This window comes from Ochlerotatus camptorhynchus, unplaced genomic scaffold (genome assembly GCF_037179485.1).
Source record: "Ochlerotatus camptorhynchus isolate MF236.1 unplaced genomic scaffold, CSIRO-AGI_Acam_v1.1 ptg000406l, whole genome shotgun sequence".
In the NCBI taxonomy this organism is placed as follows: domain Eukaryota; kingdom Metazoa; phylum Arthropoda; class Insecta; order Diptera; family Culicidae; genus Ochlerotatus; species Ochlerotatus camptorhynchus.
In genome coordinates, this window is record NW_027040892.1 from 807,858 (window position 1) to 835,412 (window position 27,555).

The following is a 27,555-nucleotide window of genomic DNA, read 5'->3' on the forward strand; positions in this document are numbered from 1 at the left end:
TTCAAGTGTAATTGGCTTTATGAAAGATTAGAGATCTTTAGTAAAGTCACAGAGAACAGACGTCCAACTTCGGTCAGAAACTTGTAAAAAGATAAGTGGGAACGTCAGCATTACGTGGCGCTAGCATCTTCTGATTTCCTCTGTAAATTTTCCACTATCGACCAATTTGGCGCTAGTATCGATAATTTTTTTGTTGAAAATTGCCACCAGTACTTAGTGTCTAGTGTTAATTGTGCAACGCCAGCGCCATCAGGTTGTCAAAGAGGATTTTTAAACGGGGAAGTCGCCGTTAGTGGCGCTTAAGTCGAATTCCTATTCTTTCCACTAGTTTTAAGAGAAATTTTGTACGAGCCTCTTCGTCTGTTCCCTGTGGTGAAGTCCTATTAACTTCATAACAATCGTAGGAACTTTACAGAAGTTTAGAAGAATGAAAGGAAATGCTGAGAATTTCAGTGAACCTTCATATACAAACTACAGGAGCATAAGGGAAGTTAAGATCACAGAGAGCAGACGTCCAACTTCAGTCAGAAACTTGTGTAAAGATAAGTGGGAACATCGCCGTTACGTGGCGCTAGCAACTTCTGATTTCCTCTGTAAATTTTCCACTTTCGACCAATAAAATATAAATTATAAATTATAAATATAAATATAAAATATAAAATATAATAAAATATAATAAAATATAATAAAATATAATAAAATATAAATTATCGATAAATTTTCTGCTGAAAATTGCCACTTGGCGCTACCAGCACTCAGTGTCTAGTATAAGTTGTGCAACGCCAGCGCCATCAGGTTGCCAAAGAGGGTTTGTAAGTGGGGGAGTCGCCGTTAGTGACGCTTAAGTCGAATAGGAATCTTTACACAAGTTTTAAATAGAGAAATTTTGTTCGAGTCTCAACGTCTGTTCTCTGTGTTAACATCCTAAAAATATGGGGAACTTACTGGAATCTTTAAGGGGAAGCTTGCCGGCCCGAAAATAAAAAATATTTTCGGTACATTTTTATTTCTTTAAAAATATTGGGAAAAAATATCAAAAATCAAAGAAAATAAGTTTGTTCCTTAGATTTTTGTCAAAAATTACATGTAAAATTTTTTTCTATCTCATCATGAAAAAAAAAAATTGGACTCTCAGCAAAACCGAAAAGTCGATGTTTTGTGGTTTTTTGAGTCCAACTTTATGCCATAATGACTTATAAAAAATGTTTTTGCACGTGAATTTTCTTTGAAAAATTAAAAAATATGTGATTTTCTTAAAATTTTGATATCTTTTTCCAATATTTTTAGAAAAATCAAAACGTAATTATTTTTTTCGGAGCGGTGAGCTTCGTTTACGGCGAAGTTTACCAACCGGAAAATTAAAAAAAAAATTGGCACGTTTTTATTTTTCTAAAAATTTTGGGAAAAATTATCAAAAATCCAAAAAAATCAGTTTTTTCCTAAGATTCTTTACATATAAATACATGCCTAGTAAATAAACGAATTAGTTAAAAAAAATTAAAAATTGCATGTAAACATATTGTTTCTATCTCATCATGAAAAAAAATGGACTCTCAGCCAAACCGAAAAGTCGATGTTTTGTGGTTTTTTGAGTCCAACTTTTAAGCCTTGATGAATTAAGAAAACGTTTTTTTTACCTGAATTTTCTTTGGAAAATTAGAAAAATTAGATTTTTTTTATTTTCGATATCTTTTTCTAAAATTTTTAGAAAAATCGAATCGTAATTATTTTTTTTCGGAGCGGTAAACTTCCCCTTAAGGGGAAGCTCACCGCTCCGAAAAAAAAATTACGTTTTGATTTTTATAAAAATATTGGAAAAAGATATCAAAATTCAAAGAAAATCACATATTTTTTAATTTTTCAAAGAAAATTCACGTGCAAAAACATTTTTTATAAGTCGTTATGGCATAAAGTTGGACTCAAAAAACCACAAAACATCTTGTTTTGTGGTTTTTTGAGTCCAACTTTATGCCATAATGACTTATAAAACATGTTTTTGCACGTGAATTTTCTTTAAAAAATTAGAAAAAATGTGATTTTTTTAGATTTTTGATACTTTTTTTCAATATTTTTAGAAAAATCAAAACGTAATTTTTTTTTCGGAGCGGTCTGCTTCCCCTTAAGAACCTCAAAGCGGTTCTATTGGGTTCCGCAAAACTGCAGGAACTTTTAAGAATTTCAGAGAATTTCACCGATGTTAATAGAATTCAGATATATAGGAGACTTGAAGTAAATTATGGATAATTTTTGGATGTTCTAGGCACCTCAGAACAGCTATATCTAGAGATCTTTGGGAATTTCAGAGATCTAAAGGGCTGTTCCCGTGACTGTGGTCCAGACTTTTGGAGCAGCTTAAAGATCAATAATTGTGAGTTTTGAAAATTCAGGATAGTTCCATGATGTGCTGAAAACAAATCGAGAATCCTTAAGATGTTCCGAGAATTTACAGAGACCTTCAGAAAATTTATGACTTTCAGAAATATTTCGGAAATTTCACAGAAGTCCAGATAATTCCAGGGAAATTTGCAAAAATCCCATTTATTTCAGAGCAGAACCGAGATCTGCAAAAGAATTGAGAGCTTCAGGGAAGCTCCGAGAACATCATGACAGATCAAATATTCAAAGGACAGATCAAATATTCAAAGGATAGATCAAATAATTTCAAGGAAACTGTAGAACCTCAAAGAAGTTCTGAGAAACTCAGGGAATTTCCGGAAACTTCAGCAAAGTTCCAAAAGCATTTCTGGAACGCAAAAAATATATGAACACCCGGAAAATGTTGCGAAACCCATTAATTTTCCAAAATCGCGAGAACTTTTAGCAAGGATATTCGAGAAATTTCAGAGAATTTTCAAGCAATTTTATTATGTATAGATAGTTTAATGATAATCTGTGAAGTTCCGAGTTTTCCATGATTGATCCGAAAACTTTAGAAGCGTCAGGGAATTATGAAAATTATGTAGGGGAAATGGATGTAATGTCGGCCTAAATGCCCCCAATTTGGGCCCATACATAAATTCAGCAATCGACTTAATTTTTAACAGCGACCAAAAATATCCATTAGTACCATCCCAATGACGCGTTCATCTAGATAAAATTGATAAATAGCAGATTTTTAGCGATGGACAAAATCTTAGATCCATAGGCCAACATAAGAGCCATTTCCCCTATCATAAATTTTTCCGGAACTTCAGATAATCATAGAAAACTTCAGAGATGTCCAGATTAGTTCAGGGAAAATTAGTGATTTAAGGCAATGTTCCGTGAGCGTTTATAAAGCTTATAAAACTTAAGGAAAATTGGGGATTGAAGCTTCCAATTCAATTAGGTGGTTTCAACTTGAAGGTGGTTATAAAAAAACTGCGAAATTCAAGAAATTAAGAAATATTTTGGGCAGTTTTAATAACATCAGAAAAATCTAGACTGTTGAAGGTTATGAAAAAGTATCGATAATTTAAGGGCAGTTCCATGAACTTCATAAAAATCTTGATAAGTTGAGTGAACATCATAGAACTATATTTATTAATTCGTTTTGAATCCTCCAAGAAAATTGCGTGAGCTTTTGAGAGATTTTGAAAACTTCATAGAAGGCTATGGTACTTGAGGAAAGATCCGAGAACTTCAGGAACTTTTATGAACATTAGCAAAACGCGGTAGCATTTCAATGAAATTTAGTAAGCCCAAAAAATAGGAGGAATTTCAGGGCGAGTTCAGTTCCATTAGTTTCGGAAAATTAGCGGAAAATTTTAAGAAGGTCCTAGATTGTCAGAGGTCTTCGAGGATGTTAAGAAAATTATTAAGGTTTTCACCTAATTTCAGAAGTTCACGGAAGCTTAAACATTGTTAGGACAGTTCAATTAAATTTATTGCTGTACAACAAGCTTTATGAGAACTACAAGTTTCGAGATCTTCAGGAACGAATAGAGAACTTCAGAGCAGTTCCGTTAACATAAGAGAAATTACATACTTTTTAAAGAAGTTTCGAGAATTTCAACGAATTGTTAAAACTTGATCGTTAGGAAAATTGAGGAAACTATATGAAGAAGTATTTATTATTTTTTATTTATTGTTCCAATGATTCATCTGACATATGGTTGTCTTAATGAATTAAAAAAAGTATAATTAAAACAAAAACATGACACATTCTAATTCAGGACAGTCTTCTAATAAAAACAGTTAACGGCTCGGATAGGTTCATTCAACCCATATTGCCGATTACGAGCTGCGAGATGTACAAAATTACGCTGTCTAATCACTCTCTCAGGTGCGTAAAAGAAAAGCTGCCGAAGTAAGTCGGGGGAATCAATCTCGCTGGTAATGATCTTAGCTGCAAAAACAGCTTGAGTGTTCCGTCTTCTATGTTCCAAGGTGTCGATTCCAAGTAGACGAGAGCGATCCACGTAAGACGGCAAGTTAATCGTGTCACGCCAAGGCAGATGACGAAGCGCGTAGCGAACAAACTTTCTCTGTACACTCTCAAATCTGGCTATCCAGCATGCTTGGTATGGGCACCAGACGACAGCACTATACTCTAAGATTGAACGTACTAACGAACAATACAGCGCCCGCAGGCAAAGCAGATCGCGAAAGTCTTCAGATATTTTGAACATAAAGCCAAGCTGCCTGTTAGCTTTAGTCAGGATGTCATTGTAGTGCGGTTTGAATGTCAATTCACAGTCGAGTGTTACTCCCAAATCTTTGAACTGGCTAATCCTCTCTAATGGTTGCCCGGAAATGGAATAATCAAATATTATCGGGTTTTGTTTGCGGTGAAATGATATCACATTACACTTATTGATGCTGAGCGTCTAGAAATTACGGGAGCATTAACTCTGCATACGATCCACAATCAACTGCAACTCCTCACAATCAGCGATGCAACCGCATACATTTTGACATCGTCAGCGTAGAATAGCCGGCATCCAGATGGCAGCAGACACGAAAGCTCGTTGACGAAAAGCGAAAACAGAAGGGGTCCCAGATTACCCACCTTGGAGCGCATCATTGATGATAATCTCCAATACTTTGGAGCAGCAACATAGTGATGTGATTCCTCTGTAATTCTGGGCATTCCTTTTATCACCTTTCTTGTGGACGGGGAACATATACGAAAATTTCCACGCCTCAGGAAATTTACTCTCCTGTAGTGACAGATTAAATAACTTCGCCAAGGGAGTGAGCAACGACTCCGAACACAGCTTCAGAACGGACGCAGGAATGCCATCTGGCCCAGCAGCAAACGAGAGTTTCAACCTTTGAAGAGCTAGATTGACGGTATGTTCACTGATGTGAAACGGACGGAGCTCAAATGCATCTGTTGGAGAATCGCTTATAGCAATCGTGACTTGATTTGGTGAGGCCGAAGATTCATTGAAATGTTGAGCAAAAAGGCGGCATTTCTCCGCTTCAGATTCAGCGGTTTGCTCACCGAGATGAACTGACATTATTGTGAGCATCAGGCTAGGTAAGCTAAAAAAGAAGTTGTTTGATTACCTTAAGGAAAATTTTGGGAATTTTCAAGTAGAATAGTCCATTCCATATTCAACGGAGATTTCTCATGAACAATTGCTTGAAATCCTCCTCATCATCCGCTTTGTATTCTCTAAAAAATCTCATGGATTTATACTAAAAAATTACTTCGAACACTTTTTTTAATTATCTAAAAAAATATCACCAGAATATACTTAGAATACTTCTTACAATTCCATTGAAATTTTCCACGGAATTACCTTGAAATTCTCCTCAGTAAGAACCCCTTTGGAAAGATTATCAGACTTTTCATTGAGAGTATTTCAAATTTTCATTTGTATCTCACTTCTTCCCTTGGAAGTCTACTCACATTGAAAACCTCCTAAGATTTAATTTGTATTTCTCCTCACAAATTTCATTGATTTCTCCTCACAAATTGCTTAGCAAACTCTTTGGAATTGTCCTCTGAAGATCACTGGAGTTCTGCTCCTCAGAAATTCATGTGAGTTTTCATTAAAATTTACTTTGAACTCGATTCAGGGTTTTCTTGAAATTCTACTCAAAACTATCTCAGGCGCTTCACATGAAATCTAAAATTCCTCAGAACTACTTGAAAGCAGATTGCACATGATATTTTTCTCAAATATTGTTTCCCAAGAACTCTCTTGGAATGATGTCCTTAGAAATTACAATAAAATTCCATGAACCTTAAAACTGTGCAATGTAGTTGACTAGAGATGCTTGAAATTTTCTTAAATTATATCTGTTTAGCCTTTATGAAAAAAAATATGGAATCTTTTTTTATGTAAATTAATTAAGCTTGTGAAAAACAGTTTTTGCAACAACAACAAAAATAAATTTCAAATTTTTTTACGAACTATTGCACTAATTTTAACCAAATATGGTCATCTGAAACTAGAACTAATGGGCAAATTCAGACAGAAAACATAAATGAGAAAGAAAAATCTGTTCAGTATTAATGTCATTACGACTGAATTTTATTTTTGAAGCTTAGAGCATTTTTTCAATAAAATATTTTTTTTTTCTGAAAATCAAAGAAAATGTTTTGACGTAGGACTACGTCTGTGATTTCTATATGGGGGTACACTTTGTGAAAACCAAAAATGGAACATGTAACAAAATTATGAAAGATTTTGAATCGCAGCTACCCCTGGACCAATTTCAATAATTTTATCACCAATCGATCAGAAATATTTCTACGCATCTGTTAAATTTAAGACTTTATCATTCTTCAAAATGTCACTATTGAAAATTGCACGAATGTGCAACTGTTGCTATGATAGTTAAAATATCACCGATTGCCTGGGAAAAGCGATTTTCTTAACATAGATTTCAAAGTTGAATTCCGATCGGTCTCACCAAACGGTGTTTGTTAAATCACCGCGTGGTGAGTGGTGGTGTTCTCCAGTACACAACGAAAAGCTCCCCCACAAGACGCATTTCGCGCCAAATCGAATCGAAGCTGGCAGCACCCTCTCAGATTTCTATAAAATTTTCTGGATGTGTAGACTTTGACTAAATAAGTACTTTTGCATACTCAGTTTTTCCAAAATGTATCTAGACTAACATTTGAGAAGGGCCAAACTTTTTCTGCCGATTTTTTTCAAAATAATATTATGGAAAAATGACAACAATCATTTGGATGAAACTTTGCCTCAAGATAGCTAATTATGTTTACTACCATTCGTGCACTTTTAGGGAAAAAAAGTTTTTCTTACAAAAACTTTTTCATGTCTGAACTGATTTTTTTAACGTACCATTTTTACACAAAACTAAACCAGTGAAGCTCAAAATCATCTCAGAACCCAATGAAGCTCCATTTGTGATTCAATTTTGTCTAATCAGCACTTAAGTTCACTTTAATTAATCGAGAATTTCATATGAAAAGGGCTCATGATGCATTTCTCGCCAAATCGTATTTGGAATTGGCAACACCCTCTCAGAGTTCAATAAAACTATTTGGACATGTAGACCTTGTCAAAAAAAATATCATTCCCTTATTCGGTTGTCTACTACTTATGCAAAATTTGATAATAAGGGAGAGAAAAAAGACAAGATTTTTAACATATAATTTATTTATATATTTTCAATGTTTTAAACCTGTTTTCATACATGCTATTTTTTCCTTTTTCCAATCAAGTTAAATATTTTTGGTTCATCTTCTGAATTAGAATAACTTTTTGCCGCTACTTTGTCACCAGTTATAGGCACAAAACTGTGGAATTTCTGTGTGTCAGATATTGTCTTTGTTCTGTTATATAGTTCTTCGAGTTCTTCTGACATTTCGATGTACTGTTCAGTGGATGTGTACTCGAAACGTAGTTTTGTGATATTTTTATCTGTTTGTTCAACTGCCCAGTTATATAATTCTCGTGGAGTTGTTATGGTGTTTCCATAATCTCGAGCAAGATTAGCTCTCTTTGCCATTCGCTTGAGAGTGCCACCAATGGCAGCTCCGAATACGATTTGGCGCGAAATGCATCACAAGCAGTAGCTATCAAGGCTGGCCTCAAGCGCCGATCGGATTCAGTTCCAATCACCGTGTGTGGTGGTGTCCCGTCGTCGGCATCAGCAGCAGCAGCATTGCTACAACAAATCAATGTGTTTGTCCCAGCTCTTTAAATTTACCCCGCCAAACGGGCACTGGAGGGTTAAACGGCATCTGGGAAAATGTTGTCCAAAATAGACAGCGATGGGGCGATCATTGAAGTTGATTGAACGCAATCTACTTGCAATTTGTTATCATCATAGTCTTACAGTGACGCTAATGTCATAGAAGAAGAAGAATGCTATACCACGTTGAGCCCACCGACACCGATCGCGTTGACAAGCTTTCATCCGTAAATCGTTTGCTCCTCAGCAGGTCATATTTCACTTCCACCAGGTTCGTTCGTTCGTACGCTGTTAACCGACACAAGGGAATCATCAATTTGCAAGGTCCCTCTCAGCTTGCTTCCACACAATAAATCATGAAACGGCTGGCATGGCTGGGAAAAATATCGAGTTCCATATTATGTATTAGCCTTTTAGCGGATTAATGGATTACTGCTCTTCACAAACATGCAGAAGACCACCGACGGAAGTACCTATGTGCCACTTTTCCTTCTTTTTCCATCTAGAGTGGGATGGTGTGAAGGAATGCTATCTTTATTCGAATCTTAGGATGGAAAAAGCAACAAAGGGTAGTACACGCAAAACAATCAGATAACACATCAGAATGGGTTTCTTACATCCTCAGTAAATGTAACTTTCTTACGAGAGAAACGCAATGGTAGCACCAACAGCAGACTGTATAGCGTGTGGTGATTTATTAAAAATTATGTGTATCGTTTACCCAAAACTGTAAGAGAGTCCTACATTTTCCGGTTGGGTGTATGAAGCCTATTTTTATTATTAGTCGCTTCGGTGGTCATTTAGGTTGTTAATCTTCATCACATCCATCCGTCTGACACGGATCGGAAGATCGTTCATTAGGGACTCATTAATTTCGGTCGGACGCGAAATTTCACTACCCCTGCTTTTGATGGATTAGGGGAATGATTCTCTGAAAAAAAAGAGATGAATGCCAAACGAATGCGGGTGTATTGGTTGGACATGGTTTAACAAGATTGTGAACTCTTCGAGATAAGACAATAGACGAAGTTCTTAATGAAAAATTTGCTTCGGTGCTATGTACAGTGTTTTCCAACGCATCATTTAAGATTGCAAAAATCTCTAATGATTACATTCCTGTTACTATTTTACACAAAATGACGAGAGTTTTAAACCGCCGAAATAAAAATTGAGTTTGAATTTTTTCGAAAATGCATCAATTGTAATTGCACCTTAACAGTTTAGTTTGACAGTTATAAGCAATAAACAAATCAATTTCCTAATCTATCATTCAGAGCTAATGGCAGGTCACTTTTTAGTGATTTCTTTAAGTCAGTCACCGGAACCTAGAGAAAGCTCTTCACCCAGAGAAAGCTCTTCCCCATGGAAGTTTTCAAAAATCCCGGTAGTAAACTTCCCCCTCTCCATATTCGATTGAAAAAAAACTAAATCCTTGTAAAATTTTCACTCGCCATTCTCTTCAATGACACTTACAAAAGTTGCATAACAGATTATTGACCATTCTACAGAACATAAAAAAGCACGTTCCTTTCGTTTCGAACGACACAAAAGTTATACTTCTACTCTTACTTTCCGTTTCCAATTGCTTCCTCCGCTCTTGCTAACGAGAATTAGTTTTCCCTTCCGGTGAACTTTTGCCTCCTGGTCTGACTTCGCAGGGCAAATATGATAAGTAAACATCGTGTCCAATCGGTTTGCTGAGAATTCTCAACCCCAAACTTGATTGATATTCAGCGTGGGCGCTGGTTTCTCGCTTGATCTGTGGAGACCCAACTGGTGTCGTTGAGCCATTTTCGGTTTTGGGTGATTCTCACAAGGGAATTGGTTTTGAGATTTTTGTTTGGTTTTTGCTTTCAATTTTCGGTAATTTCACCTCTAATTTTGGCATATGGATCTAAAGATTGGGTCGATACAAATTTCATGTTCTTCATTTTTTATAACAATGCATGAGGCTTTATTTCGGAATTTATAGATGGACTTTTAGGTCGATATTATGGACATCAACCCTATTCAAGCGAACTCAAGTTAAATTGGCAATAAATATTCATGAATTCGTAAAGCAATTGAACGCTGAATTTTTCCATAGCTCATTGCTACTGTTGCCGTTTTTTATCCTTCCTTAAAAATAAAATATACAAGACAAAAATATCCTTATAATTGAAGTCTTAAACCTATGAAATAAACTTGCCAAAATTACCTTTAAAACTTCTACCCTGAAAATATGTTTCGTAGATAAAACACATTGGCAAAATGCTAATATTACACCTTATTCGTACAATATACGAACTGACTTTCGTACGGACCAGCAAACTGATTCTCTTTTCGTTGCTTCTGTTGGTGATGGAGATGATGTGTTGAGTTTTGTGTGCTAAAAAGCTGTTGCTGCTGCTGTCGTCCTGCTCGTATTTTTTGTGAGTGATGCTGATGTGAAAGCTGGTGGCCATGAAGGTGGAATCGTCAAGTTGATGTTGGAGATGGGATTAAAATAAGGAATGGGTACGAATATATTTCATGGCATATAACAACGAAAGTAATCGTGGATCAAACGAACGATTTCGTTGTATATACTAAATTTTATTTTCAGAGTGCCATATGTATGGTTGCCATAATGGCCACAATAGCCATAAAGCTATTTTCGAATGTGTATGTTTGCCATAATGGATGTTTGCGATAAATTCGTAAATTCTTTTAAGATAATTTATTTCGAATACGAGTCTCATATTTTTATAGACTCTACTAATGGACGGTCAAAAGTGCAAAAAAAGGAAACATAATGGAATATGTTCGCGCCCGTTACGAACGTTTTTCTTAAAATTTGCCATTGTTTTCTTCCGTCGTGTTTGACTTTGCCAGCGTATCCATTTAACCCCGCAAGCCCTGCAAGATGGATGAATATCATGTTTCCTAGAAATACTCAGAGGGAGAGATGGACGGAGAAAACGAAACACAATTCGGCAGCAGGGATTTATACCTAAATTATCTTGCAACTCTTGCTGGAAGCTAGCATTTCACATGACTTTTAAGTTTGATTCGATTTACGTGCAAAATAATAATTTCTTGATAACTTGATTTGAAGGTAAAATAATATCATTTCATAATATAAGGGCACTGGAAACCTTTTATTTCCTTTGCGATTGTGCCTGAAAATTGCACCACAAAGGTGCATGAAGGGACAAACTTACATGACATTTTTTGGTCAAAAAATTGCACCACAGTGGTGCATACAAAGAATTTCTGGTGTAATTTTTTTTTTCAAGGTGGTTCATGCAGGGTTAAAAGAAGAGGGTAAATTTAAGGTTGAAAAAACTTGCCTTCGTGGTGTTCAATCCTAGAAAAAGCTTTTTATTGAATATTTCTGGTGTAAAAATACATCAAGGTGGTGCATGGAGGGACTAATAAAAATGAATAACTCTGGTGGAAAAATTGAATCACGCTAAAAATTTGGAGGTTCACATTTAACTGCAAATTTCTGGTGGAAAGTTCGCAGCACTGTGGTGAATGTAGAATCAAGGTTTATTCATTTTTCTGGTGCATAATTTGCATCGTTCTGATGAATGCCAGCTTCATTGAAAATTTATGGTGGAAAATTTGCACCATTTTGGTGCATGAAGCGGCAAAGCCTGAAAATTGCACCACAAAGGTGCATGGTGAAACAAGTTTTGGTGCACCGTTCTGGTGAATCGAGGAGCATGCTTTATTGAAAATTTCTGGTGCAAAATTTGCATCGCTCTGATAAATGGAATGAACAAAATATTTCTGGTGGAAAACTTGCACTGGTATGGTAAATGAAGGCACAAGCTTTATTTAAAATTAAGCTACATTGAAAATTTCTGGTGGAAAATCTGCACCATTCTGGTGAAAGGATGGGCAAGCTTTTCGGAAAATTTTTGGTCTTGATTTTGCATCCTTTAGCTGAATAGAGAAACAAATTTTAATAATAATTCCTGGTGTAAAATTTGCACCATTCTGATGATTGGAGAGAAGCTGCTTTACTGTAGATTTATGATGAAAAATCTGAAAATAGGGGCAATCTTTATTTAGTGGAAAAAATGCAACATTCTGATGATAGGGGAAGCAAGCTATATTGAAAATGTCAGGTGGAAAATGGAAAAAGGAAAGCTGCACCAATTAGAAGATTGAAGAAGCAATTTTTCATCGAACATTAACGGTGGAAAATTTGCATCTTTCTGGTCAATTGAAATTTCCTGGTTTATAATTACCTGAGGACAAGTTATTATTGAAAATTTCGGGTGTAAGATTTGCAACAATTTGCTGCATGAAGGGGCAAGCTGAATTGAAAATTCCTTATGTAAAAATTGCACAGTTCTGGTGAATGGAGTAACTAGCTTTATTGAACATTTCTGAGAAGAACCTCAAGGGTATTGAATTCTGGGGACAGTTTCAAAAGAAAAGATGTCTGGGGATGATTTCATGAAAATTCTGCGAATAATTTCTAGTGAATCCTGCAGATAGTTCCATGATAATTTTGAATCAAATTTTGAATGAAATTACAAAGGGTTGTTGAGGAAAAGTTCAAGGAAATTTCGAGGGTAATTTCAAGCTCATTCTGGAAAGAATTTCTGGAGAATACAGAGGAAATTCTTCTGAAGCATTAGGGGAATTTCAGTTCCAAGGTGTTGTGAAAAAAAAAGTTCAAAAATATTCCGAAAAGAACCTCAAGGATATTGAATTTTTAGGACAGTTCCAAAATATTTCTGTGGAGAATCCAAAGAAAATTCTGCGGATAATTTCTAGAGCATCCTGCAGATAGTTCCAAGATAATTTTGAAAAGAATACCGCGAAAATCAATGTTTGAGTGAAATTCCAACAGGATTTTATGCAAAATTTCAAGCGAATTCCTAGGATAATGTCTAGCACTCTAAAAGAATTTCAGTTCCAATGTGTTCTGAGAAAAAATCATGAAGAGTTCTAAGTTTAATTTCAGTGGACCTCTGAGAAGAATTTCAATAAAGCTTTTAGGAGAGTTCTAAAAAAATCCGAGAAGAACCTCAAGGATATTGAATTCTGAGGACAGTTCCAAAGAATTTCTGGGGAGTATTCCAAAAAATTCTGTGAATCATTTCTAGTGAATGCTGCAGATAGTTCCAAGATAATTCCAAAAAGAATACCGAGTGAAATTCAAAGGGATTTTGAGGAAAATTTCAAGGGAGTACCAATAATTTCTAGCTCATTCCGGGAATAATTTCTGGATAATACTGAGGAAATTCTCCTGAAACTCTTAGAGAATTTTAGCCCCAACTCACAGCACAGTTAAAGCTCTAAAAATAATTTCAGATTGAGAAGTATTTCAAAAGAGCTCATAAAGTTCTAAAAGTTTCGAAAATAACTTCAAGGAATTCTGAATGTGGACTTTTTCCCAGCTGTACAAAGTTTAAAGTCAGTTTTTAGATTCTCTAATTGAAAAGTGGGTATTAGTTTACCATTGAACCTTGGTCTATTGTTGTCTTACTAAGAATTTGTCTGAGAATCTTCTTAGAAAATTTCAAGTCATTTGTTACCGTGGTTTAAAAGTTACAGCTATTTCTGTGCGTTGCAATAAGTTCAGGATTGTCCTTTATATTATCTTTAAAACATGTTGTATGTTCGGCATTATTTCCTGTCACCCCGACTGGCGGTACTTTGTGGCAGGGTTGACATGCTCAATCCTTCGCTCAAGTCGTCATTCCGTTAACAATCCTGTACTCGCTTGTCAAAATAGTTTTGTGCGCTTTTGTGCCAATCGTTACTTATTTTTTAAAACTTTTTAATGGTCCTATTAGCTTTGACATTTAGGTCAAAATTTGAAAAAAATAGAATTACAATTTTTGCTGAAAATGACCAAGTTCAACGGACTCGCAACGGTAATAGTAAAGTGTGACTACAACAGCATATAATACCTCGTACATACTATGGCTTGTATCATGTAATAAAGACTGTCTTGCAATGAGCACTCACATATAGAAGTACTCCCCATTCCCAGATTAAATGCACCATAGAAGAAAAAATTGCCCCTCCTTAACCAGATTCCTGTGCACGCTAGTGTAGAATATTGTTTTTGATTCCAAAAACGGGTTGTATTTGAGAAGCACACGAAACATAAAGGTGATTGAATTTCTGTTCGATTGCAATACTCTCAAATTTAATCTAGTAAGAATAAGAAATCCTCGGAAAAATGCTAATGGGAATGTTCGATTGGCTCAGATTTTAAAAGTTCATTTGGCTCCTTCTGAGTATTTTTAATGTTTCCCTATAGACCTTTTTGACGTTTAATCGTCTTTCTCTATCTAGCACACATGGATGAATGCACGGTTTGTTTTCCTACTAATCTGTTTCCCTCTTGCTCGCACTCGTTCGTTTGAATGATGCAGTAGTGTGCGCCGATTAAACGTCAAATAGCTCTATGCCAGAACAACATGTCAAAAAGGGCATACAAGCTTTTTGTAAACAAACCTTTGTAGGCCCTTTTCTCACCAACCGAGGGTCGCCCACGCAAACCAGCAATATCATCGGGAAGGGGAAAGTGTCCCCTACCCGGTGATGTTAAAGGTTTGCGTTGGTGTCATATGGGTGGCGAGAAAAGGGCATAAGAAGGTTTGTTTACAAAAAGCTTGTATGCCCTTTTCACATGTTGTTCTGGTATGCTATAGTAAGTGTACACGGTAAGAAAAAAATACTCACAATTAAGTTTATAAAAACTCACCGTTGGGTTCTATCATTTGAGGTCTACTGTTGAGTGAATCAGAAAAGCGGCGATGGGTCAATATAAATTACTCATCTATTGAGTAATAATAGGGGAATTTACGTATTCTCGTCAATCTAAGCAGCGTCCGCACTTCTATTAGCATTTTCACAGCGTCACGCACATATATGACGTGTCTGTTTGTTTCAATTCATCTGCTGCTTGCTTCTCTATCCATTCCTATCGACAGAATTCTTTAAAACTGTTTGAAAGCGTTTTTACAACGCTCTAAACTTCTCAGGTGAGTGTGACTATTGTCGGCAGCCTCTTTTTCTTCGGCAACCTTCCCATTAGAACTGCGTGTTAACCAGCTGTTCTATTATCGGCAACTCAAAATCAGCCCCATTTTGTAGTACGTATGCTTCATTTGAAGAAAAATCTGGCATAACAGGATTGCTCGGTCTTACAAATATAATCAGATTGAAGCTGAAAGACTAAAGAATCGTTTGGATACATTCAGGGAAGTGTGTTGATCGTAAAACATAGTGAAATTAACGTATAAATTTTGGTTGCCGAAAACAGTCAATGGGTGCCGAAGCCGACATTTACCCTATATGAACTCAAATTTAAGTTAATTTTCTGTTAATTATCGTTTAGCTCAAAACGTAGTATTTGTCATTATTGATTGAATTAGTACTTTCCGTAGTTGTTTAAAATGTACATGTTAGTAAATTGTATTGCGTAAAGCAGAGTTGCGACCTATCATAATCACGATCGTCAAACAGCTGATGGTAGTAACGCTTTGTACATTCCTATCAATGTGCTCGTCCAAGCTCGTCGAAGCTCCATCAAGTTGACGAAAGAAGTAAAAAGCAACAGGTGAATGTCGTTTTCGGTTGTGATCCATCACCGATCTGGTCATTCCCCACAATCACGACACTTATCTGTGCTCGTTTTGAAGCAGTTGCTGCTTTGCTTGCTTATGTGAGTGTATTGGTGAGTGAGCCCAACAGCTTCCGTTTGATGTTGCCTGCTTTGTTTGTAGCTCACACAGTCGCGCCTGCCGAGACGAACTTGGAATGCATAAGCATTGTGTACATTTTCTTCTGTCGTTTCACTTTTTCTCATCATCGTACTGCAGAAGTCTTCACTGTTTTCGTTGTGTTGTTCATCATCAGCAGCGAGTGTAACGTTTTGCTTGTGAGCAGCGACCATTACTGGTGATTGTTGTTTGCCATGGCTCTACCTCTCACTGCGTGACAAAACGTTCTGTCAGCGATAGTCGGTTGATGCGTAGACGAGTGTCACATGAGTGTCATGAGATTTTGCATCACTGGCATAAAGTAATTTACGAAGAATATCCTGAAATATTTATCGATACATTTCGTTTAACTAAAACACGCTGCGATTCAAAGTAAAAAAGAACTTTTAACTTAATTTTTGATGAAAATCATAGCAACCTGATCCGCCATCGACGCTGTCATTTGTTTGTGCTCCATCGCCTCCGTTCCTGCTCAATTAGTCCTCGCATTAGTCTTCGTTAGTGTTTGGTACATATCCCGCATAAACATAAGAGACGCCTAACCACCAATTCAGGATATCATCCCAACTCTATGCGGTATGGTCGTACCATCTATGATATCGTTTGTGTATGGTATCCGTAGGGGGTAGTGACAAAAAAAGTTGCAACGAAAACCGGTTGCATGCTGGTACGTTGGGTATTTTTTTACCTATTCCATTTGATTGATCGTTAGGTAATTTTTACTCAATGAATTCTTCATCAGGATTACTCAAAATTAAGTTTTCTTGTTTAACTTAATTTTACCTAGCCCCACTGAAGCCACGTGTTGAGTGAATGTAACTTAATTTTGGGTACTTTTTTCTTACCGTGTATATATGTATATGTATATATAGCTGCTATGCGAGAGGTCAACATATTAGGGGATGTAGTAAATACTCAAAATTACGTTTGGAAGGTTAGAGGAAATCATATTAGACACAAGAGGACTTGCTTTTGCAATTAGGAAAAATCTGAACGAGAAAGTATTGGATTGCAAACTAGTTCAAAAAGGTAGACTATGGGTAAAACTGATAATAGGAGGCAGTAAGATAATAACTATTAATGTACAAGCTCCTAATATCAAACAAAATGATTTCCTTAAGAGACTAACAGATTTGACAGGTGCAGAAAATGATCGACGTTTCATATTAGTTTTGGGACATTTCAATGTCCAACTTGGTCTAGTTTTTAGTTTGTTTATTAATTTATTTGATAAGGCTCAATCGAATTAACTTTACAGAGCAAAGGATTCTTTTTCACTATACAATACATCTCAAAACTATAGTCAAAAGGTACAAAACAATAAACACTTCACTTTCCGATGTACAATAAGCCTCCTCCATCAGAACGGGAGCCACTTCCAGTGGTTTCATTGTATGGCAGTATCGCCAACGGGGGGCAGAGTGCTTCCATTGCAGCAATGGACGCAAAACGTCATCACGAAACGGTTGCTTTCTAAAGTCGACGACGCATCGACCGAAAGAACTGCTGATGAAGAACAATAAGGAGGACCACACAATGGTTGCTGCTGAGTTAACAGACGATGACGTGGCACACATCGAGAGTGGTCTGCTTCTGTCGACAGCCGAGTGAACACTGAACTTGGTCTAGATGATCTTAATAGAGAAGATGATAAATGGATAACAACACTAACATAACGTGGAGAAGCGCCAACAAAGAAAGTCAAATAGATCACGTTTTAATCCCACAAGTAACGAAATTCGAAATAAGGTTTATTAAAGGAACTTGCACTCACATTTAAACTGATCATTAAACTATTATTGTAGGGCTTATACTAAACTAAAATAATAGAAAAAATACTCATACCGAACACAAGGCTACAAAAATCAACAGAGAGTTGTTAAAAGCACAGGGAATTAAGAAAAAAATATTAAGATGAGATGAGAAAGATAGCACCAAAAACTGATACAAATAGGAACACAGTAGAACAGTGTTACGAAGACTTAGTTAATAGGATGAAGAAGGCAGCTTCAAGAACTTTCAGAGTTTCTACGGACCTTGCACTCCAAAGAGGAAAAAAGCATTCGATAGACTAAGAGTAGCAATTAAGATTTCTAATAAGCATCCAGATATGATGTGAATTAGTACAAGCTGGGTAATCATAGGTAGGAATACAATCAAGCTGTTGAGGAACACAAGGAGAAGCAAATAATGGAATTCTGTAGAAATATGAACGATTTTCATCTAGGTCAAAGGCTTAAAAAAACTTATAACTGATCAAAGATCACTTCCAAAACTTGGGGAAATATACTAAAGGAAAGCGAAGGTTTAGAGATAGAACTGTGCACAGAATATGATCAAGGACCACTCCCAAATCCACCGACCAGCGATGAAATAAGAAACAGAAAATCAGCAGGATCATATCGAGTTTTATAAAGTTTATCAAAGGCGCGGACCAGGACTCATTAGAAACACTAGTAAAAACAATGCAGAAGATCTAGAAAATGAGATGCCTCAAGAGCGGTACAGGACAGCACAAATCCTTATTCTGATGTGCGTTAAAGACAAAATGACTAGGGTATTTTGGAAATTTTAATAGTCGGAGGAAGTTAAACGTGTTAAAGACATTAAGCAAGTCTTAATTTTAATAGATTCGTAGAAAAATGTCCTATTGATTGGCGTATTAAGTCTTAAAATCTATCCACTTTCATGCCGTGAACGACTTTATTTTTTTGAAATTACACCCCCAATGTTGCCTTAAAAATACATGGTATGTTAGATTTAAACTTATGGGAACTGACATCCGATTGATGACCTTGACAAATGTCCAGAAAATACTCTTTAACAAATTGATGATGGACCGTTTTGTCGTGATGGTTGAGTAATGCTGAGTCATTAGGGTGTTCAACACAGATGAGGCTGGCGAGCTGTATGTATGCTGTATGCTTGGCATATATGGCCTACATCGACTAATGAAGAGCTACTGAATCCGATCAGTAGCGGTGCGGCTTCTTCCTCCTTCTTCGGTGAATGGACGCTCACTGCAGCTCGCTGCTTGCGGGCAGCCTTTCGTTGTGTACTGGAGAACAATGTTCAACGCCACGCGCCGAAAGCACTGCTGCCGGTGCTGCTGATGACGACCGACCGGACACCACCACACGCGGTGATTGAATAGGCACCGTTCGGCGAGACAGGATGGAATTCGATTTTGAAATCTATGCTAGGGAAAACGCCTTCTGTAGGCAATCGGTGATAATTTTGATCAGCATTGCAACAGTTGTACATTTGTGTAATTTTCAATAGTGACCTATAATAATAATAATAATAATAAAGTGTTCATTGTAGCAGATTCGAACAAAAATTTCCAATTCATTGGCTTGTTCAGAATTAAAATCCATCCGCTATGTAAAGAGTTATAAGTGATCAAAACCTGGCCACTTTTCGTAACGGGGTCGATTTTGTTTTTTTTTTTTGCACCCCCAATATGTTGCCGAAAGACGTAATCCTACGTAAAAAAAATGAGAAATGGCAAATCCACATAACAAAATTGCAATCCATTTCCAGTAAACGTAATCCATTAATGCGTAATACATTGTCTACTTATTTTGCTAAATAACATTCTGTGAGTTTTCCAGGTTTTTCCAGGACTTCAACGGAAGTTATTAGCAGGTTTTTAAAGATATTTTTTACTACATACCTACATGGTTTGTTGTTTTGGGTAAAACAATTAATTAAGTGCCAGAAACGTGTTTACTCAACTTAAGTACCATACACATTTTGAAAATGCTTTATAATCAAAATTCAAGATCAACATGTGAAAAGGGCATACAAGCTTTTTGTAAACAAACATTCTTATGCCCTTTTCTTGCTACCCATATGCCATCCACGGAAACCATAAACATCACTCGGTAGAGGAAACTTTCCCCTTCCCGATGATTTTGTTGGTTTGCGTGGGCGACCCTCGGTTGGCCAAAAAAGGGCCTACAAAGGTTTGTTTACAAAAAGCACATGAGGATCTTGAATTATTAAAAGTTATTTTTTTTTAGAGAATGTACTGTAAAGTATATTATTATCAAAATTATGAAAGTAAATGTATGGTTTGAATTATCATGATTTGAATCAATACTAATCAACATATCAAAATCAACATAATCCGAAGGCGTGATCAGGGATTTTATGCCACAGAAAATCCCGACGGTACCGACTGAGATTGAACCCAGGCCCCTTAGAGTGAGAGGCAGTCACGTTTACAACTACGCTACCGGCGCCACGAAGGTCGATTTATAGCTTTATAAAAAAATTAAAAGTACCTGCAACAATAAAACAATAAAGTCCGTTACAATTTGCTCATCAACACTCTAGAAATTCTCTAAAGTTCGATTCACTTAAAATCTGGATGCACTGCTTATTTTATTACAGCAGTCCTAGTGGTCGATTCTTGAATGTTTTGACAGCAGATTGTTTTGGAAGCTCTCCTATTTCAGTGGTAAATTTTTGTTACGATTTATTAGGATTTGAAAAAGTTGTGACAGATGGAAGCCGAAAGAAGGAAATTAATTTTAGAAACCCACGTTGAAAATCCAACTTGGTCAGCTTAAAAAATTGTGAAATCGTTAAATTTGGCTAAATCTACCGTGTACACTGTGCAGTGCCCTCAAACGTTTTCGTGAGCGGAAAACTATTATTCGGAAGGATCACAGTAAGCGTAGTAGTGGAACTTACGAGCGGCAATTGCACTGGTAGATATTGATAACAATTAGAGCAAACCCAGTACTCTCTGATGGCGACATTGCCATAAAATACAATTCCAACAAAAGCATCGCCCGGAGGATCCGTCTACCCGAAGGCTATCGTTCTTATCGTGCCAGCAAGCAGCAAACCTGGACACTGAAACAGAACCGAATGGCCAAAACACCCGTTCGGAGGTTATATAGAGGTTCTCATGAGGAACCTAGGATGCATACTGATGGACGACGAAATGTATGTAATACCCCGTTCACATTACAGCCTGTATCACGTAATATAGGCTGTCTTGCAGTGAGCACTCATACATAGGATTTTCAGTGAAAACTAGATGTATGAGTGCTCATTGCAAGACAGCGTATATCACGTGATATACACACTAAGATTTTGTTTTCGTGTTCGGTAAATTGTACCGGAATCAGAACAGCTGAACGTTCAGTAAAACTTTGACCTTCATTTTAAAGGCTATTGAATATTAAAATAAAATCAAAACATGTTCAACCTTGTTTAAATGGTCAAATCTTGTCATTTTAGTGGAGATTTAGTTTCAAAGTAGCTGAAAAGCAATTGAATTGAATTGCACAAATTTTACCGAAAAGTTCAGTTGTTCAGATTTCGGTAAAAATTACCGAAGTCGATGATAATTTCTAAGTGTGTAAGCTGTAATGTGAACGGGATATAAAGATGGACTTTGGGCAGCTTCCCGGACAATAGTTTTATATGGCCACGGCTCGAGGATATGTCCCCAACAAATAAAAATTCGTTTTTGCCGATAAATTCGCTAAAAAATTTCTGATTTGGCAAGCGATTTGCAGCTGGGGACAAAAACCTCAAGTTTTCGTTACAAATGAGTCTACGAACTCGAAGCTCTACAAGGAAGAGTACCTGAAAAAACGCCTTCTACCATTCATCGAACCACACAAAGGTCCTGTAAAGCTTTGTCCAGGTTTGGTTAGCTGCTACTACAGTCAAGAGACACTTCAGTGGTACCGTGCCAACAGGGTGGATTTCATCGAAAAAGACCTCAACCCACCCAATTGCCCTCAATTTCGCTCAATTGAGAAATATTGGGCAATTGTTAAGCGGTCGCTGAAAAAGATTGGAAAGTGACTCTTAATGCTGCAGAGATGAAGAGATGGTGGAATAAAATGGCCGTGCAAGTTGACGGACAGAGTATCCAAAAGAAAAGTTCGTCATTTCATCAAAACCAAATCGAAGTAAGACTGTTGATATTTTTTCCTGAAAATGCAATAAAAGATAAGATAAGATGAATGCTTAACTGTTTTATTTAATTAAAACAATCCCGAGATAAAGCTGATTTCATACGTCCAGATATTAAAGGAATCGAGCTTTATGGAAGGCTCTTTGTTGGCACCACGGATCAGCACGTTCAGCACCACTCGCGAAAAGTTACCAAAGGGACGTAGATGAGTGACTTGCGAAGCGTTTACTCCGATAGGGCAGAGAAAGGTAAAATTTATTCCGATAGGGCCGCTCAATTGTATTCAATAGTAAACAGTGACAAGAGATAATTACGACTTGTGCATTGAAATTTCCTGAATTTGTGCTAAAATAATTAATAGAACCTACTATACACAAATCGGAACAAAAAGCTGTTTAAGTACAGTGGATTTACTAAAGTAGAGGACAATAATTCTTAAAGTTTGTTGTTGCAGCAGTGGATTCTGTGTTCGAACCTCTTCGAGTCAAACTCGTTATTGTTGTTGTGAGTTATGTTTTAATTTTACCTTTCTCTGCCCTATCGGAGTAAACGCTTCGCAAGTCACTCATCTACGTCCCTTTGGTAACTTTTCGCGAGTGGTGCTGAACGTGCTGATCCGTGGTGCCAACATGCCCCCGACCGTATTGCTTCAAGTGCTCTTAAGCTATACTTCCTTCTCTGGCTACATCCAGGATAGCGAGCTTCGTTGCCGGTCGGCGCATGATACCCGCTGAGGTCTGAACATCCGCGCTGCGGACTCGTCCATCTCGCCCAGGATACACCCGAGTGACTCTTCCTCTGATCCAGCTGTTCCTTACACTCTCGTTCACAACGACAACCAAATCTCCAATGTTGATTGAAGTGACCTCTCCAAACCACTTTGGTTGTCGGGAGATGACAGGCAGGTATTCCCTGATCCACCGCACCCAAAATCGATCCAGCATTACCTGAACCTGCTTCCAGTTCGACCGCAATGCCATATTCTCCTCGATTGGCTGAACCGCCGGTTGAACCACTCCGCTTGAACTCAACAGTAGAAAGTGGTTCGGTGTCAAGGCTGCGCATTCCTCGCTGTCGATTGGTAGATAGGTTAAGGGTCGCGAGTTCACCATGGATTCCACCTCTGCTAGAGCAGTTACCAAGGTCTCCTCATTCGGATTCTTTGACAACTCCATGTATGCCAGTCCAGTCTTGACTGAGCGCACCAGCCTTTCCCATATGCCTCCCATATGGGGTGCGTAAGGAGGGTTGAGCTTCCACTGCGTGTCTACGTTTGTGAACGTCCCCGCTAGATCCCGATTGATGGCACCGATTTGCTGCCTTAGCTCCGTACTAGCACCTTGGAAATTGGTGCCTTGATCTGAGTAGATTTCCTGTGGCGCACCTCGGCGGGCAATGAACCTACGTATTGCCATCTTGCAGGATTCGGAAGACAGAGTATAGGCGACTTCTAAGTGGACTGCTCGGGTTCCTAGGCAGGTGAAGAGTGCAACCCACCTTTTAACACCACCACGGCCAAAGCGAACAGTGATCGGACCGAAATAGTCCAGTCCCGTAAAGGTGAAAGCCCTGACATACGGCGTAAGGCGAGCCGAAGGCAGTGGAGCCATCGGTGGGACTTGTGGTTTCGATTTGTAGACTCTACACCAGTTACAGCAACTTGCCACCTTCTTGACGGCTGTTCGCAGTTCTGAGACGTGGAACTTCTGCCGCATTTCGTTCACCACCGTTTCGTTGTTCGCGTGTCTATACTTCTTATGATACCAGTTAATCACTAGCTGCGTGACGTAGTGATCTTTCGGCAAGATCACGGGAAACTTGGCTTCATCTGAAACGCACTCCGCGGCAGAGATGCGTGATCCCATTCGCATGACTCCGGTTGGGTCTAGAAACGGAGATAGTTTGAATATCCGACTGCTCTTCTGGATTCGCTTACGTTGCTCTAGCTGCACTTGGTGATTTTTCCGCAGAATTTTACATTCGTCCGGGTATTCACTCGCTTGGATCAGCTTAAACACGGTCGACTCCGCTAGTTTACACTCCTCACTGCTCAAGGTTACTTCTCCGTCCTTCTTTGATTCGTCCTTGCCCTTCTGCCTGCAGCCAAACCGTAGAACGAATGCTACTGTGCGGGTTAACCTTTCCCACTTTGAAAACCGTTTGAACTCGATGACTGGCTGCGTCGGTGGCAGCTGGTGCACATGGACCATCCTTAATTCTTCGGCTGTTGTCGACTCTACCGCTTCCTCTGGCCAGCTACACTCCGGCTTATACAGAAACTCTGGGGCCTTGAACCACCTGCTCTGTTCTTCGAAACATGGTCCATGACCCCACTTGGTGGCTTCATCGGCTACGTTCATTCTCGTGGGCACCTTCTTCCAATCGCTGACCTCCGTTTCATCCAGAATTTCTGTTACCCGGAACGCTACATACTGCTTGTACTTACGCGGGTCTGACCGAAGCCAGTTCAAGACCGTGGAAGAATCGCTCCACAATACTTTGCGCTTGATCTGCAACGTGTGATTTGCTATGATGGACTTCATAAGTCGTGTTCCAATTACGGCTGCTTGTAGCTCCAACTGTAAGTACCCTGAATATGTTTCCATAACATACCTTACATCTAAATATTAAACTATACAACAGATACACAAATCGGAACAAAAAGCTGTTTAAGTACGGTGGATTTACTAAAGTAGAGGACAATAACTGTAGGTTAACCTAAGAATGTAAAATTTATCAACAAAAAAGTAAAACATAAAATTGAATTTCAGCTTAAAGCTAACTCACAACAACAATAACGAGTTTTACTCGAAGAGGTCCGAACACAGAATCCACTGCTGCAACAACACTCTTTGATTCACTCTGAATTTCCCCAAAGATTTCCCCTGAAAAAAAAACTCTCCTCAGTATTTCATTGAAACTATTCTCCTGAAATTCCCAATGAATTATTTTTTTAATTACCTTAAATTCTATGAAATGATCATCAGAACTCACAAGTAACTCTTCTTTGAGATCTCCAAAAAAACAGGAAATCCTTGAAACTTATTTAATCCTTTAAAATTTAATTTCCTTTGAAATTTCCTTGAAACTTTCCTTAACTTTCAATTGAATTAATTTCTGAATTACTCGAAATTCTCTCTGTAGATCATTGGTATACGAGCACCGACGAACCAAGATGCCATATTTAAAACACGTTAAACACTACCGCCATCTACTCATTCGATTGCGTCTTATCATGAGCAAGGACACGAACACGCGTTAAATGTATATTGACTTGGTTTGCGTCTGACCTCGTTTGAAAGATCTGATCGCCCGTTTGACAGATGGAATCGCTCGTTTGACAAATCGAATTGTGGGCAAACGACATGTTCCTGTGACATGCCGGTTCGTCGGTGATACGAGTACAATCATGAAATGCTTCTATTTTGCAAATGGAGCATTTTACTTAATCTGGTTAATGCTACGTTAGTAGAAAACTTAATGACTACTCAATAGACATATAATATAGAAAAAATAATTTCTTTTCAGATTTTTAAGTGTATACATAGATTTCAGCTTTTCTACCACTGTAGCAGAAACCAGATTTAAATAAAATGCTCCATTTGCAAAATAAAAGCATTTTAAGATTGCATTTGTATACCTCACCGTGGAAAATTTTGAAACCATCATCACTTTCATAGTTCTTCTATTCTCCACGCGGTACCAACTTTGATTTGTCAATACATTTCCACAGTTATTAATTGAGAGCTTTCTATGCCAATCAACGCATGAATTTGTATATTGTGATATTCTATGCCAATGGAAGCCGAGAAAGATTTACTATTACAATATAACGAGAAACGTGCTGAAATAATGTCCAGAGGAGATTACCCATCACAGCCAGTTTGCATTCCTGACATTAACCACCGAAATTACAATGCAATTTCGCCGTAAATATAAACGTGCAAATGTGCACACAACGACCCAACGATGCAACATTCTATTGTTATTTAATTTATTATTGATCGTCGTCCTGTAAGCTCCCAGTGAATTTTACAGAATCCGAAAAAATCTGAAAACTTCCACTCTGTAATTACACGATACTCCGTACCGGTATATGCAACAATGCCCGTAGCTGTTTCCGTCCATAAATACCGAGATTTATCCGATGTCCGATAGACTTGGGACCACATACATATGCATATTGCATTTTTACCGTTTCCTCTGCCTATGGGCTGAGTAAATTTACATAATTTGCAGTGTCCCACTGCGCCACATAGCGTCCTCTGGTCCTGGGGAGCATTCAATAATTACTAAAGCACGTAGGATGGTGTTAAATATTTTCTAATGTTTTCTAACATGGGAGGGAGGGGGTCTCAAATATCATACGTAAGCATGAACAAGTCATATACAGACCATTTAAATATACGATGAAAGATCTTACAATCCGTAATTAGTGCATGGCCCCCTGCCTGCAGTTGCAGCTCAGCAACAACAGTCAGAGACGGTGTCATTAGAACCATCCATCCATCTCGGCAGGTCGGTGCTGTTACTGCTAGCCCAGCTGAAAATATTTGATTTTCGGCTCTTGGTCATATGCAAATGGTTGCCGGTAAGCCTTGATGTCACGTGCAGATTTTCGGATTTATCGTGACAGATGCAGCAGTAGCAGCAGAGCGCAAAGCCAACGGATGCAACCGACATTTAAATTGCCTAATTAATTTAATTTAAGCTCGGGGAAATCAGAAGCGATTGCGGTTTTGTTCGCTGAACACGGTTTTTGCATTAATTGTCGTGACCGCGTTGGATGCAGGATGGATGGATGGATGTATCAATCGCAAACACAGGAGCTGATACTGCTAATTTAATGAGATAAGCGAAATCAAATCCGATTGTATTTGTCAATTAGTGGTTTTCCGGCCAGATATGTATGATTTTGATTCGTAATGCACAAAAGGCGGCATCAATTTTTGGGAAAGTCAATTTCACTGCAATTTACTGAGTGAGAAAATTCATATGTTTCATCGCGACCACGGTAATCAAAGTGAACCATTTTCAATTTTCTCTTCAACATTTTCGCGAACCCGCTTTGATTAATTCGAAGATAAAAAAAACAACGAAATTAATTTTCCCTTCGCGGTAGATTTTTAATTTTCAATCTGAATTTATCACGTGGCAGAGGACCAGGAAAACTTTGTGATAACTTTTCGGTATGAACCTACTCGGTTTTTCGTCGCGTCGATAAACGCTCCTGAGCAATCAGCTCGGAAGTTTTCGATCCGGAACACCTAAAGGTAAAAGTTGTTTCAGGGCGACCTAAATCCTGTTACTTTTTGATTGCAGGTGGTAATTAACAATCACCTACCTAAATTTATTCGTCTTCTTCTTCTTCTTTGCATTTCAAGCTTGATGCTTATCGCATTTCAGTTTATGCGGTGCTCTCCACTTATTGTTCTAGATACATTTCCACAGTTATTAATTGAGAGCTTTCGATGCCTGTACAAAGATCCACTTAGAATCCGGACACTTTATTTATTCTATAGCAGTGCCTCTAGTGGTCAGATTTGAAATGTATTGACAGCGATTTGTTTTCAAAGCACACGTCTTTCAATGGTGAAAGTTTCGTCTTGATACGTGCAGTATTAAAAAATTTGTACTAGATATAAGACGAGAATGCGAACCCAGCCACCTCCAGTATGGTCTTAATTTGTAGGTGCACCTTTCCCGGCTCAGCTAAGGGAGGCCCCTAAACATAAAGTACAGTATAACTAAAAAACCGTCCTTATGTTACAGAAAATCAACTATGCT

General features: G+C 37.8%; 2 protein-coding genes across 8 annotated transcripts in view; one reads left to right on the forward strand and one right to left on the reverse strand.

Annotated features, from left to right (window-relative positions):
• Naus (Nausicaa) overlaps positions 1-27,555 on the reverse strand; it is a 364,485-nt gene that overhangs the window by 231,425 nt on the left and 105,505 nt on the right. The window lies entirely within an intron of this gene.
• LOC135710930 (cytochrome b5 reductase 4) overlaps positions 1-27,555 on the forward strand; it is a 223,083-nt gene that overhangs the window by 156,597 nt on the left and 38,931 nt on the right. The window lies entirely within an intron of this gene.